At 40.9% G+C, this 12,721-nt stretch overlaps 1 protein-coding gene across 1 annotated transcript in view; it reads right to left on the bottom strand.

Moving 5' to 3' along the window:
* ctnna2 (catenin (cadherin-associated protein), alpha 2) overlaps positions 1-12,721 on the bottom strand; it is a 338,846-nt gene that overhangs the window by 27,636 nt on the left and 298,489 nt on the right. The window lies entirely within an intron of this gene.

Genomic DNA, 12,721 nt, shown 5'->3' on the forward strand with positions numbered 1-12,721 from the left:
CAATTATTTATATTGTGTGACACTACTACACCTGCATGTTACAACATTGTTTGGCCTACTCATGATGATAGCAAACTGCTATTTAATCATAGTGAGAGAAGTAAAAAAACAAGGGGTGGTAGATGTTGTTTATATCCTAAAAATGGGTCATTTGAACCCTTTGCTAAGTGGTTGCTAGACGGTGTGATGGTGCCATAACATACAATCGATATTTCAACTTCTGCTGATATAAATTAGATCATAGTGTTGTGAAATGTAAATGATGTGAGGCTTTTATAAAGCGTTAGTGATGCATAAATAACAAAAACAGATCATTTTAGCCTGTTGCTAGGTGGTTTGCTCAACTCCTGACGACCAAAGCAAAAAATAAACACACAGACAGACAGAGACTTTGGATATTAAAGTAAGATATCACATATCACAGCAACAAAGTTGCATTTTATCCAGTTTCAGATCAATTCTTTCCACAATTCCCCAACACAGTCTGTTTCAAAAGAAAACAGAAAAAACAACAACAAAAATAAAAGCACTCCCAAGCAATGCTGTAGTATGAAGCAGGTTTGACAGAGCTGCCTTACTTTCTGTTAGCTGACTTGATAAATTCTAAATATTAAAAGATAATGGTTATCACGGCAGGGGTTTTCTACTTTCTTTGTTAACTTTAAACTCTCCGAAGAGACATGAGACATTAGAGGGACAGGTGATAGAACTCTACAAAGAACAGGAAAAATATAATGCCATTGTTTACCACTCTTACAATTATCCACCCATTTACTTATTGTTTTCATTTCCTTATTGCCCTGTTACTTACATTCTAAGACAATATAACACAGACACATCGTTAATACTAAGCTATTACTTGGGTACTGCTTATTATTTAATTACATGGTATTTACTTTATCACGTTATTACATGACATTTAAAGCTGCTATATAACGTGCTAACCAAAAGTGTGACTATTAATTCACAAAGTAATTTATATTAAGTTTTACTCCACAATGTTACCTGTGTCAGCAACATCACACAGACAGAGACTCACAAAGAGTGCTTTCACAATTTGAGAGCCACTGGTCTAAAATATTACTATGTATATGTTTTCAAATTTATATATTTAAATAATTTTTAAATATATTTTAGTACAATCTTTAGACAATCTTTGTCTTACCTCTTAACCATTTTTTGAACTGCTGTATGATTATGGCGTTATTTTTGTGCCACTATTCTGAGCGCACATAAAAAAAAAATTTGAGCGCACGTAAAAAATGATTTGCAGGTGCAAATGTTGCATTTTGAGGAGAAATTTATTTTGAGCGAAGAAAAGCTAAATTTGACTGAACAAAATGCATTGCTGCACGCAAAAAATGTATTTCAGTGTTTGCTGTTATCCACACACAACAGCAGCGCCTCTCGCTCAGTTTTTGCATTTGCGCTCGCTCGCAATGTGTTGCTCGCGCTCTCAACATTTCTGCCCGTGCGCGTTCAACTCTTTCTATACACTGTTATATTTGTGCCACAAAACCAGCCAAACACAGACTTGGAAGCAAAAAAATCTGATTGGCTGTGTGGTCTCCAATCAGCTTGAACTGACGAAATGCAATATCCCAGAATCCACTTCGTCCAAAACTCAAACGAGGCAGTGGCGGAGGAACGCAGAGTGGCAGAGTTTGAAATATTACTCTTTCTGGGTCACAAAATAAACTTTTAAGATATTTTCATGCGAGAATGGTGCTGTGTAAACTTCAAATATCTACTCGATTCATCAAGACATCACATATTTGCAAAAGTGCACTAACGTTTTCGGAGATGCCTGTTACCCACTAGCTGACCGCATAGCTGGACTGGCCATCGGCCCACTGGGCAAAGATGGGTTTGTTTGTTTGTTTTTGTAACCGTATAAACAATAAAAGGTGGTGGATTAGCCAATTGGTCATGATCAACTCTAGGCTGGACCAATTACAATACATCCTTATTTAGGGGAAAAGGAACGTGATTTGTCCCGTACTTCAGCTAGAATGAAAAAGACACAAAGCTGGAGTTATTCTGTGTTTTTGCTGCACAACTGCCTGTTCTTCTTTCTTTCTCTTCCATCCCTCTCCTGTTGCTACTTCAATCATGAAACTGATCAATGATCAGCTGATCTGCTTTTCTGCCAAAAGTCCCATCGCTCTTGTTTGTTTATCGCCCACTTTGCGCCAGAAAGAGGAAACCAGCGGATGTCGCGCTAAACAACAGCAGCACGTTTAAGCTTGATCAGCTGTTGTTAGAATTTATTTAATATTACTTTCTAGTATCAGCTGATGTTTGCTGGAGCCACAGCTGTAAAGCTGCTGGTCATGATGTCGGTTTGGATATGTGGTGAGAGGGAAACATGAAGGTGATACAAATCAAACATATATACCAACAAGACAGTGTACATCACTGTCACAACAGTGTTTGTTTTATTTCAAAGGCTTTATGGAATTTATTTATTGGAATTCCACGTGAAAGACCAACACAAAGTGGTGTACACGTGAGAAGTGGAACGAAAATCATACATGATTCCAAACATTTTTTACAAATAAATAACTGCAAAGTGGGGTGTGCGTAATTATTCAGCCCCCTGAGTCAATACTTTGTAGAACCACCTTTTGCTGCAATTACAGCTGCCAGTCTTTTAGGGTATGTCTCTACCAGCTTTGCACATCTAGAGACTGAAATTCTTGCCCATTCTTCTTTGCAAAACAGCTCCAGCTCAGTCAGATTAGATGGACAGCGTTTGTGAACAGCAGTTTTCAGATCTTGCCACAGATTCTCGATTGGATTTAGATCTGGACTTTGACTGGGCCATTCTAACACATGGATATGTTTTGTTTTAAACCATTCCATTGTTGCCCTGGCTTTATGTTTAGGGTCGTTGTCCTGCTGGAAGGTGAACCTCCGCCCCAGTCTCAAGTCTTTTGCAGACTCCAAGAGGTTTTCTTCCAAGATTGCCCTGTATTTGGCTCCATCCATCTTCCCATCAACTCTGACCAGCTTCCCTGTCCCTGCTGAAGAGAAGCCCCCCCAGAGCATGATGCTGCCACCACCATATTTGACAGTGGGGATGGTGTGTTCAGAGTGATGTGCAGTGTTAGTTTTCCACACATAGCGTTTTGCATTTTGGCCAAAAAGTTCCATTTTGGTCTCATCTGACCAGAGCACCTTCTTCCACATGTTTGCTGTGTCCCCCACATGGCTTGTGGCAAACTGCAAACGGGACTTCTTATGGTTTTCTGTTAACAATGGCTTTCTTCTTGCCACTCTTCCATAAAGGCCAACTTTGTGCAGTGCACGACTAATAGTTGTCCTATGGACAGATTCCCCCACCTGAGCTGTAGATCTCTGCAGCTCGTCCAGAGTCACCATGGGCCTCTTGGCTGCATTTCTGATCAGCGCTCTCCTTGTTCGGCCTGTGAGTTTAGGTGGACGGCCTTGTCTTGGTAGGTTTACAGTTGTGCCATACTCCTTCCATTTCTGAATGATTGCTTGGACAGTGCTCTGTGGGATGTTCAAGCGATGTCTGTTGTCTAAATCCAATCGAAAACTGATTCATGTTTGCGGCTGTAATGAGACAAAATGTGGAAAGTTCAACGGGGCCGAATACTTTTGCAAGCCACTGTATTTGAAGTTTACACAGCATCATGTGACCCAGAAAGAGTAATATTTCAAACTCTGCCACTCTGTGTTCCTCCGCCACTGCCTCGTTTGAGGTTTGGACGAAGTGGATTCTGGGATATTGCATTTCGTCATTTCAAGCTGATTGGAGCCCAATACAGCCAATCAGATTTTTTTGCATCCAAGTCTGTGATTGGCTGGTTTTGTGGCACAAATATAAGGGTGTGCAGAAATGTTGAGAGCGCGAGCAACACATTGCGAGCAAGCGCAAATGCAAAAACTGAGCGAGAGGGGCTGCTGTTGTGTGTGTGTGTGGATAACAGCAAACACTGAAATACATTTTTTGCATGCAGAAATAAATTTTGCTCACTCAAATTTAGCTTTTCTTCGCTCAAAATAAATTTCTCCTCAAAATGCAACATTTGCACCTGCAAATTTTTTTTCACTTGCACTCAATTTTTTTTTTACATGCGCTCAGAATAGTGGCACAAAAATAACGCCATATATGATCATTTCCCTACAGAGGAAATCATGTGTTGTTGCGTCTGTCTTTAATGGCAGTGTGCAAATGGAGCTAACAATCACAGTTAAGTGAGTTACCTTAAAATTTGCTGTGCACACCTGGTGGGAAATTTCACTAAAATGAGGCAATACAAAGCCATCATTATCTAGACATCATACAGAAAGATACTTATTTCTCGCATAATGTGAGCCTGCTGCCTTTTTTGGAGAATTTATCAGCAGCAACAAGGTAAATAATTAAATTAAAGGCAAACAAAATGCCACTAGAGTTACCCAAATGATCCATTCTTACAATACTTGTTATGCACAGTTCCTTTATACGATGTGAAAAGCTTATTCTTTCAGCTCATTGAACCAGTGCAGTTATCAAATGGCGGCATGACACATTTGCTGATAAATCTGTGAAGTGCTATTATGCAGGCCGGATCCACCATGTTTACCTTCATTAAATCATATGAAAATTACATTTAGGAGCTACACATTAACCCGGTTCAGTATTAAAGCCGTCATTGTGCAACATTTTGAAGTATGCTGCACAGACTGTAAATAAAAAATGTGCATTGTGTCTATGTTGGCTTCGAAGCCTCGAAGGTAACATTCTGACTGCTGTTTGGAGTCACGAGTTACTATATATAGACAACAAGAAGAACTGCAACGTTATCAAGGGTTGCAAGTTTGGTTAGCAATCTCATACTGGTAAGGCTTTAAACCTTATCAGTATTCAAATGTATAGTTTTTTGACAACTATTGATGGGATACAGAGGGAGAAATTGGAACAGTGCTGAATTAATGATGGTCACATGAACAATTTCATGCGCATTGTTTTAATATTATTCCCATCATCCCTGCACAAGTTATATAAAAAAAAGCAACAAAAAAGAAAAAAACCCTGCCATCTGCCTCTGGCTGTGGATGGTGTTGTGTTCACTCACTATGATAGAATAAAATGTTTTCCTCAAGAAGCCTCAGCCCATTTGGTGAGCTGTAATTGTCATGCGTCACTGTAATTGGCACAGTTATTTCAAAGCCAGTGAGGCCAGAGATGTGATTCATATAGACAATGAGACCAGTGGTACAGTTTTGTTTTCTGGTAATGCGATTAACACTCGCAATCTAGAGATAAAAACAAGCGTAAATACTAACCTCCTAGTACAGTACACTGGTGTCTGCTAAATGAGCACATCCACCTATTCAAACAGGGAACGTGTGACCGAATGAGAATTTGAGAAAAGGGCAAATGTTTGAAAACACGAAATACCATGTGACTAAACCTTAATTCTTTAGTCGGACCATAATTCGCCTGGTGTAATTTACAAAAGCAGAATGGGAGAGGAAACAGGGTGGGAAGGGTTGCAAAACATGGTGCGTCAAGAATAGCTAGGGGCTTAATAACAGCAGCCCACGAAATTGAAAATTATAGAAGCTTTTATAAAACATATTACTGTCATTAACCTTCATCCCTGTCCTACACGCACTGCGGCCAAGCAGCATCGCCCCTTATCTGCTGCTTGTATTAATTCCCTGCACAGGTAGGCACAAAAATGTGACCAAAAAGAAACAATCAGTGTTTTCCAAATGAGAGGTCAGATCCACTTCCTCTCTCATATTGGCTAGATATTCAAGAGCGTTGCAATTTATCTGTTCAATCAGATCATTCTCTAGAGTTAAAACTGCGTTTTCTCCATTTAGTGTAGGTGATGAATGGGAAAAGGCTAATTTCTGGCATGCACTACGTAACACTCAGCAAGGCCTTTAAAATCTAATGCTACTGCACTTACATAAAGCAAAATCACTAAATGCGCTTTAAGATATCCACACAGCTTGCATAGCCACTTCCTAATTTTGAAAACGTGGAACTTAACAGCTTTGATGATCGGCGGTCGAACCACAAAGAGAATGTGCTGTATATGATGCTCTTCCTGCTTACTGGTCTCCTCTCCTTCACTCTAACCTTGGTTAAATTGTTCCACCTACCTCTTCCTACTGCACTGCTATTCTCATAGCAATTTCCTCATCAGTACTCTCTCCCAACTTCTGCCTCTTTTTACGCACTGATTGAAAGGCCCCACCTCCTCTCCTTGCAAGCTTAGTTTGCCATCTGCTTCACATTCTGGTTAAAGACTCTTTTCCTATCATTAAAACAATAGACACAGATTCAAAAATTATAACTCATTTATCTCAACAACCGTGTTGTACACTTATGGGCCATATAAAAAACGCCATTTTCAGTGTTAAAAAAAATGATAAAAACCACTGATTCACTTCCACATTTCCCCTTAACAGTTCTTTTTTAGAGACACAGTCAATGAAAGGTCTTTAGTTTTCTTCATTAGACCCTCCACTTGGCATTAACAACTGGCTTCTTGGGTACATGTGTGAATGTGCCCAACACACTGATGAGTCATTAAAAGCAGATTGTTCCTGCATATGGACCCATTCCATTAGCACGTGCATCTCTGTGAATGTGTCCTACACTTGGAAACTTTGGCAGTTAAGGACTCCAGTGGTCTGGACTGACATTTAGCCTTCCAAACAGAAACAATTGCACGCTTCTTTTTTCCTTTTCTGCATATAAAGCAAGGAAGTGGTAGCTTGAGCACTCTACTTGAGATCAGATCACTGTAGGGTTGCCAACCGTCCCTTAAAAAACGGAATCGTCCCGTATTTCGAAACAAAAGTACACGTCCCGTATTGAGCTAATAAGGGACGCACTTTGTCCCGTAATACAGTGAGAATCAAAAGTAGTCTATAAATGTTTATGGAATTAACGCTTTGTTTGAAAACATAATTCCCAGCCCCTCTCCTGCTTTGTGACCAATGAGCTGACAGCACACTTATGACAATTCGAGTATGACAATTCAGATTACCGCTCATCTCATTGGTCGAGGAAAGGTCGCTTACGGAGAAAATACCGGAAGACAACAGATGACCACAACAAGAAGCATGGCCAACAGGGAAACAAACGCCGACACTGCGGTGCAAGTCTCGGACGTCAGTACACCTAAAGCTGGACATACACTGGGCGATTTTCAAACTGCACGATTGACTCGCAGGGGTTAGAAGTTGTAGGTCACGATGCAGGGTCTCACACTATACCGCCCGATGCTCTGATGCGACCTGAGTGCTCACACTGTGCCTCCATAAAATGAAGGTTATAACAGAAAATCTGTCGCTCGCTCCCTCTCTGTCTTTCACTCACACAGACACGCCACCACCATCAACTTTGCTAAATTGCTAATGAAAAACATTGATCAGGCAGCTGTGATTGAGCAGCAATGTAAATCCAACTATTTTCACGGTTGTTGTGGTCGTGATAATTTTGTGATGCCACATCGAAAAGGCTCGGATGAGCTTTCCAAAGTTCTACAAGTTGTGCCTCCATCGCTTGTGTCCAGATCACACGCTGCACAGCCGTGCTGCACCGTCTTTTTCACCGACGGTTACGTGTTTGCGCGTGAGCAGTGTGAGCAGCTGCGGTGACACCCTCACGAGCGATTGATGATCGGGAGCTGCTCGAGGTGTTAATCGCTTCTCGTTACCCCACGTATACTACACTATACTGCACGATGAAGGCCAAAATTGGGCCGATCACCAAATCGGTCGCATGACTCAAAAATCGGCTCAAAATGGGCCAAAAATCGCACAGTGTAAGCCCAGCATTAGAGCAGCAATGTTTGTTCCCCTCAGAGAAAGAAAAATAGGCTGCAAAAGTACAGGGAGGAATGGGAAAAGGAAAACACCTGGCTGGAAAAGTGCACGATAACACCTATAAAGCGCACTGCACTGTGTGCCGGCGCACTTTTTCCATAGGCATGCTTCTAATGGTGGGCACATGAAGAACATGAGGGGCGTGAAAGCTCGGGGAACCCTTAACCAATTTCTTGTCCACCAGGCCACGGCAGAAGCAGATATGGTGTGTAAACACTGGTTTGTTTTTTTTAAACCCTCTGGTTAAGGTTAATATGGGCATGTGCAGTGAATATCAGCGCTATGTGGCCAGAAGTGTGATAATATAATTTATTTTGTGTAATAAACAACTGCAAGGATAGATGATTACAACAAATAGATGACTAATACATAAAAGTAATACATAGATGAATAATGATGATGAGTTATGATGCGTAATCATGGGAACAAGTGGGTTTACAAACAGGAGCAGCTGATTAGCATTAGAAAAGCTGAAATAATACCTCAACTGAAGCCAATTGTACTAAATGCACTATATGTGCACTGTTACAAGAATATTTTGTTCTATTGTTTTCTATTAATTTATATAATTTTAAGTTAAGCAGGACAGAGTTCTTTTAAAGAAAGATTTACTTATATTCTCAAAAGTTAAGCATGACAGGCTTCTGTTTAAGAAAGAGACCTGTTTTACTGTGTTAATGTTGTCATTTTGAGCTAAAAATAAATGGCTAAATGATCATTTGTTTCCCATATGGTCATATCACAAAGAATATGCATCTGCTTAAATCAAATTCAAGTCAAATGGTTAAAAAATAATTTCACACACAAAAAAGAGCTACAAAATTCACCACACTGGGAAGGGTGAACTGGGTTGCCACGAGGTGTCCCTTATTTATTTTTCAGGGAGTTGGCAACCCTAGATCACTGAAGGCGCATGTTAATGCGCCAGGTATGAGCCGAGCCTTAGTGTCTGATGCACTTCCTTTTAGTGCTCTTGATCCACTGATTTACAGGCATGACATGTGGGTGGCAGTGTGTCCGTGTGTGTTATTACTCACTGCACTCACTGCAAAACCCTGGCTAAATCCTATTTACTGTGCCCTGATGTAATAACAAGGAGCAACATCACCCTGCTACCTAAATGGCACTCTGACTTAGGCAATATATCAGTTTTTTAATCTACCCTCTCCAGGCACCACATTAATGACCAACTTAAAAATTTGTCCCTTCTTTTGAGGAGAAGATTAGTCTAAACCAAGGCAGTTAGTGGGCAGAATAGTGTATCAGTAAGGAAGGAGGGAGAGGAGGAAAGAGAGGGAAGCCATAACCACTTTCCCATTAGGCTATTGATTTTTCTCTCTCTCAAGGACACGCTTCAGTCCCGGGCCCATGTGTAGACTGTCTGTCAGGAATCTATAGCTAAGCTTTACACTGAAGAGTTGTGAGCCTTGGCTGCTTGTGTTTTGGCCTCGGCATAAATCTGGCCACACTCGAAATGAGAAAGAGGGATGGGCAAATTGAGACAAGGTCAAAGGGTAGGTAGCTGTGATGAGCGCTGTGTGCCAGCTGTCAGAAAGAAAGGCAAGAGGCTGTGATTGGCATGAGTGGCTGTGGGCATAAACACAGGAGCAGTCCAATAAAAACACAAATAGCCAACGCAAAACACACAACTACCCACATACGCATACTTACACCCACACACACTTGCACAGAGTAAAGGGATAAATGTTTTACACATGCTCACCACTGGAGGAAAGTTAAGAAAAAGGGAACACATCAATGAATTCCACTAAAATCCTTGCGCAAATCGCTTAGTGAAATCCTTGGTGACAGCTATTGATTTTTTGGTGGAGTCTAGTTAATTGGGCTCAGTACCCTCTAAAAACTGTGTGGTCCTATATCCCTTCCCTTTGTTCAGCTACACTTAATCATCTTTCCCCCTAGCTATAGATTTCTCCTTGACTGTGTTCAAATCCATAGACATCAGGTCTGTGAGGACGGAGGGGAGAGGGAGGCAAAAGTTCACAAGGATCAATAAGTGCTTTATGGTCCAGATCAGATGTGCATGGTAGCCCTTAAAACCCCCCAACTACTGCTAAGACGGAAACTGGAAGGGGAAACACAACAGCTCTTCATCAAAGAGAAATATGGAGCCAATGAAACATTCGTCTAACACGGTTGCTAATTCCCCACCTTAACGTCTCAATTAGCGCCCAAATCATGAGGAGACCTTGTTAAAATTAAAGACAGAAGCCCTCCCAAAGGCCCGGCATCTCGAGAAAACGCAACAAAAATTTGTTTGGTGCATATTCTTTCTGTGAAGAAGAAATCACCTCAGCCCTGACCTTAATGTGAAGTCGCCTTGAACCTGTGTTTTAAACAAGTCTGTTTATCTGTGGGTATAGCAAAGTGCAAGGTCACCACAGTTGACTAAATCTAAACCAAAAACTAGATCAAGGTGTGAAAATGTATTTCCTTTAGATTTACTTTTTTCTTTCCCCTAAAATCTGAGGCTGTCACGAACAACAGTGTAAAGTTTGCGCGCACACATAATCCTCATCTGCAAAATGGGAAGTGTTACATAAGTTAACAATCATTTCCTTTCATTGCCTACAGTGCTAAATTTACAGGAGAAATTACCGCCCTGCATCTATCAAAAACGCTTCAAAATACAGCCTGCGTGAAGTAGGAAACTGTAAGTGACGTCACCCCATCAACAGCTCTTGATTTGTTGGTGTTAGTAACACTGACATAATGCTTCTTCATAGTGCTGACTCTTGCTCCATGGAGGATTAATAGAAGCATGTGACGAGGTTAGAGTCATACAAAATTGACCTCAAGTGTCTGTAAGATAATCACCGCTGAACTCTATCAATTAATTACCCCAATCAATTAAACTGAATCATGCAATAAGTGAACAGAATGTGTTTAAAGTACCATATAACTAATACTGTAAGTAGACTGTTATGGTGGGGTTCAGCGCCAGAAGAGGGTCTCAGACAGATGGTGGTGTGAACACATGTGGCACACCTAATGCTGTTTGCGACTTATCAGCTAGCAGGGAGGGGAGCTGATTGTGTCTCTCAATTATCCCGGCAGATGAAAGTAACGAGCGAAACAATAGATATACCACCTCGCTAAATGGGCTCTAATGGGAGAGATAGAAAGCCGAGTCGGAAGGATGGGTGAGAATGGAGAAAATATAACAAGGAGGGGAGTTGCTGCTGTGCTGATGTGAAAAGGGATTGTGGTCAGATTTTATTCTCGTGGACAGGTAATTGCTAAATTACTTCTCTCCTTTCATCCTGCATTTTTTGGGGGGGGGGAGGGTTTGGCCTTCTTTCATGATGCCACATTTTAAAGGCGTATTATGGTATATTTTTAAGGGATTGGCTAAGACAGTATTTTATAGCAAACGCTGCACATTTTCTATCTTCCTTGCTTGTGTCTAGACACTTTGTAAACAAGACAAAGTAACACAAAATCACATTAAAAACAGAAACTGTCACCAGTCTGCTTCTCTGAGTATTGCAGGAATGTTTTTGTATGAACAATCGCTGTAACATTTGGAGTTGTCACGTGAACGGCCCTGGCAAAAATGAACAAATTGTTTCTACTGAGACTTCTCTGCATTTTTCATGTGGCACGTCTTCACCGGTGCACATATCGTCAAGAACACTGCAAAAGCTTTCACCTTCTTCCAACTCGCAAATAATACTAGGCTGCAGCTCAACACCTGCGCTGAAAGTGGAAACGTTGCAAACGCGCTGAAGCAATGTCAAAGTTTAGCTTTAAGTGGTGTAGGTGGTGACTGAGTGATACATGTTTTCCTCCTCTGGGCTTGCCGGCTGTACTAACTGTGTACTCAGCCCTGCTGATGTTACCACCTCCTGTACATACTCACTTTCACAGATGCTTTCTGTATATGTTACACTGTTTCCTGTAACCACAGTCAGGAAGTAGACTCAGATCTACAATATACTACACTGCAATGTCTAAAGTATTCCCTCACCCATCCAAACCACTGAATTCAGGTGTTTCGACTACTTTAATGGCGACAGTGTATAAAATTAAGCAGGTAGGCATACAGACTGCTTCTACAAACACTTTTGAAAGAATGGGTCGCTCTCTGGAGCTCAGTGAATTCCAGCGTGGCATTGTGATAGGATGCCACCTGTGCATCAAGTCCAGTTGTGAAGCTTCGTCGCTACTAAATATTCCACAGTCAGCTGTTAGCTGTCCATAAAAACATGGATGAACAAAACACCATTGGGATAACTAGAGCAGAGACTGCAACACAGGCCTTCTTGTCCAACATCAGTGTCTGACCTTCTGGAATAATTAAAATTAAATTTTAATTAAAAATTAAAAATTCCCATGAACACACTCCCAAACCTTGTGGAAAGCCCTTTCAGAGGAGTTGAAGTTGTTATAGCAACAACGGGTATTCCAACACCATATTAAAAGCATTTTTCTGTTGTACCTTGTTTATTTACTATTATTTATTTAATTTTTGTAATATATATCTACAATCCGCTTTTCTTTTTGACCCTTGTGCTGCTGATTGAATTCCCCCAGTATGTTCAGAGGTAAAAACTACTGAGACAATATAAGAATTCAAAGTTGTCTCCTAAACAAGGATTTGGAAATGTGTTCATTGTTTGATCGGCCTGGCACTGAGACAAATGCAACTTGCCTGGAAGATGACATTGGACAGAGGCTGTAAATGAATAAATAAAAGAGTGAGAGCGGATAAGACTTTCTGTTAGAGCCAGGAAACTAATCAAAACTTTAGACACTGGACACAGAAGCAGTCAAGTCGTATCTGTGAGACCAGACTGGTGAACTAATGTAGCTTCTACATGTGTGCGTGTGTGTG

This window comes from Haplochromis burtoni, unplaced genomic scaffold (genome assembly GCF_018398535.1).
Source record: "Haplochromis burtoni strain Fernald_Lab_line unplaced genomic scaffold, NCSU_Asbu1 Contig_302, whole genome shotgun sequence".
Classification (NCBI taxonomy): Eukaryota; Metazoa; Chordata; class Actinopteri; order Cichliformes; family Cichlidae; genus Haplochromis; species Haplochromis burtoni.